We start from the raw sequence: 3,143 nt of genomic DNA on the forward strand, positions 1-3,143 counted from the left end.
TGTGAGGGTGATTTTTTTATAAAATGTATATGACGACAGTCAGCAAAACCCGGATTGGATGAATACCATAACAGCAAGGAGGAAGCAGTCTAATTAGGAGAGAAAGACATTTTTTACTGTCCTTGAGTTCAAATTGCTGTATCGCTCTAGGGTAATTCTTCAATTTCTTCCAGGTGTCCACAGCAGTACACTATCTGTTTATCACAATTTATAAAAGCTAGTGTGGGCGGTAGCACAGCAGTCTCTGTGGCGCAATCGGTTAGCGCGTTCGGCTGTTAACCGAAAGGTTGGTGGTTCGAGCCCACCCAGGGACGGTTATTTTATTCATATGTTATACTAAAATAACAGCCTTGACATAAGTACATTCTGAGGTATTGCAGACGGTTTATGATGCTTTTCTCCCCCTACACTTGTCACATTTTTTCGGCTTTCCTCTGAGGACTGTGGCTCTTTTATTCTCGCTCCTTGAGTCGGTCTCTCACTCACAGAACACATTACTACTTTGAAAGCCGAGACATGAGGGAGTGGCTTGTGATGCTGTATTTTTAACACACTCACATTAGGGGTTGGTGCAGGTGTCCTGACGCTAGGCGTGCTCAGATGCTGCAGCCACCCGTAGCCCCAGGCAGTCGAGCTGTGTTTGGTTTGCATGAGAAAAATCAATATTTCATCAGCATCTACCAGAAAATGATTGCCTCAGCATGGGTTTGTAATGGAGCTGAACATGGTGGTGCAGCAAACCCTTTCGCCTCCACTCGCCTGCGTGCCTTTTAGTCTCAGTTCACAGATTCAGATCTCAACCTTTCCTTTGGCCTTGCATGACTACGCCATTCTTCCGCCTCTGCAGCACCCTGGTGCTTGTGTTCCTATTTAACCCAATATAAAACGGGGACTACAATCAACAAAACGTGCCTGGACTGGATGAGCTACTAATATATTCCGAAAATATGAATTAAGTCCTGACTTTTTTGACATAGACATCTCCTCACAAAGACAGGATCCCTTCCCCCACTCACATACATGTTACACATTGCCTAGACACAGCCTTCTCACACACACACCCAACACTCTTCTCAGGCCCGGGCATTAGCACCACATACAGTCCAGGTTGTTTCTGGTTTCTCCTGGTTTTATAATGGCATACATTACATTTAAAGTACCTTAAAGGCAATGAATTCAAGTATGATCCTGTTCCATTAAATTTGAACATTTGAGAACTCTGACACACGTGCACACACAACAGACATTTCAGGATTCACAAATATATGAGCAGGTAACTCCTCCAGCCCACCATTTTTTTCTTTGCTTTCTGGGACTTGCATAGCCCCTCCTTATATAAAGAGAACTACAAATACCAGAACACAAAAATAAAACCTGGAAAGGATTAGCTAGTCTTGCGTGAACTTGACAGCTCCCTGTCTGGCTGTCTCCCTCACCGGCTCCCCATCACCAGTAGTGGCTGCTCACATTGTGAAGTGGTTTGGCAGGGCAGGGGGAATACAAACAAAACATCACGGAAGACAAAATAAAAAATTAATAAAATGCATTCACCTGCCGCTCCGACGGACACCGCCTTCCTCCCGATCCTCGCACACTGTGCAGGCTACCGGACACCAATCCCAGCACTGCTCTCATGCTGGGACTAGTATTCCCAGCATGAAAGAAGCGTTGGAATTGGTCTGAGGGCCATGGTTCGGCGCTCAGACAGGGACTGGGAGCCTGTGTTGGCTCTCCACTCGGCTTTGCAACACAGCTCGGGTTGAAGAAAGGCTAAGTGCGCATGACAGATTGGCCAGCCCCAGATAGCCTGCCAAATCGTCATGCGAACCTACCAGTGCCCATCACTCCTCCCTGGTGCAACAGCGTCAGTATGGATGGCCACGCCCCTCCATCGGCTAGGCTGGCAGCCTGCAGGTGAAACATTAAATGACAATACCATTGTTTTATTATCATTTTAGTTTTCTCTTTTGCTTCAGCTGGCTTTCAGCAGGGGGGCGACGCTGCTCTGCCACATAGGAGGAGCCGCCCCTGCCCATAACACCCATTTGTGAAGAAATATGATGCACGCACAATATCTGCCTGCACTGGACCCTCAGTGATAATAAGATGGAGTCAAAAGGGAGATCATATGTGATAGTAACCTACGATAAGTTAAATGCACACATGGTAAGTGTGATAAGGTACGTGTGGGCATGTAGAGGCAGCCCAGCTCTATATTTCCCTCGTCTCCCTGCAGTATGGCATGCTTAGGTGCTCCTTCAAATTTGCCACAAAGTAATGGGAGCACGCATCTAAAGCCCACACATAACGGCAAGCAGCTTCCTAAACAGATTAACCTATAAAACACAACTTTAACAACAATGCACAGCAGTTGAGCGGCTACTTACATGACCACCTAGAACCTTAGGGAGTCCTCTTCAGGGGTAGGAGAGCAGCATTCAAATGCTACAATTCAATATAGCAAAACACATATCCTCTCTTAGCCCTGGCAGGTGGTAGAAGTGAAGCCTGGAGCTTGACTGTGGTGATTCTAGAAGTTAGCATCTTCCTCTAGTAGTGCATTAGCTTATTGGCATCTCTCCCCATTTTCTCTTCCAAGGTTGGGGCACAAGTAGTTCAAGAGTTAGCATTGTGAAGCCTACTCTAGGCCACACCCCTCAGCGGGAGAAGCCTCTCAGTGACAGAGGAGTGTGGTTGGAAGAGGACAGGGTCATGCGATAGGACAAGCTAGTGCCTTACCGCAGTATAAGTGGGTTAGAACTATCCCAAACTTTTCCAACTCAATTTGGTGACTCATCCAGGTAGCACCCTAAAATAGTACTAACATGCTGTAGAACTAGTCCTCCTCCAAAAAATGAGATAATGTTCTACTTGATTTAAGTTCAGTCTCCACATGTATCGCTAGAGTGACGTAATACTGTCAGAAATGTGAAGTGAGACGGATAGACCAGTGGCGGCTGGTATTAATGGGCGAAAGGGACGTTGCCCCACTAGCATCCGGGAAAAGACGAGAGAGAATGTGTACATGTGGAGCAGCTTTAAATTAAGCGCTCAGTCACTGCTTCGTGCTATGTCTTCTACTCTAATTTCAATACAAATTCTAGTTTTTTTTCTTTAAGGAAGGGGTGCGTGCGGTCAGAGTA

General features: G+C 46.3%; 1 non-coding gene across 1 annotated transcript; it reads left to right on the top strand.

Annotated features, from left to right (window-relative positions):
* Positions 1-240: 240 nt before the first annotated feature.
* Positions 241-314, top strand: TRNAN-GUU (transfer RNA asparagine (anticodon GUU)). Its single transcript has one exon. It is a non-coding gene; the product is annotated as a tRNA-Asn (tRNA).
* Positions 315-3,143: the final 2,829 nt, after the last annotated feature.

The sequence above is a fragment of the Triturus cristatus genome, chromosome 12 (assembly GCF_964204655.1).
Source record: "Triturus cristatus chromosome 12, aTriCri1.1, whole genome shotgun sequence".
Taxonomy (NCBI): Eukaryota; Metazoa; Chordata; class Amphibia; order Caudata; family Salamandridae; genus Triturus; species Triturus cristatus.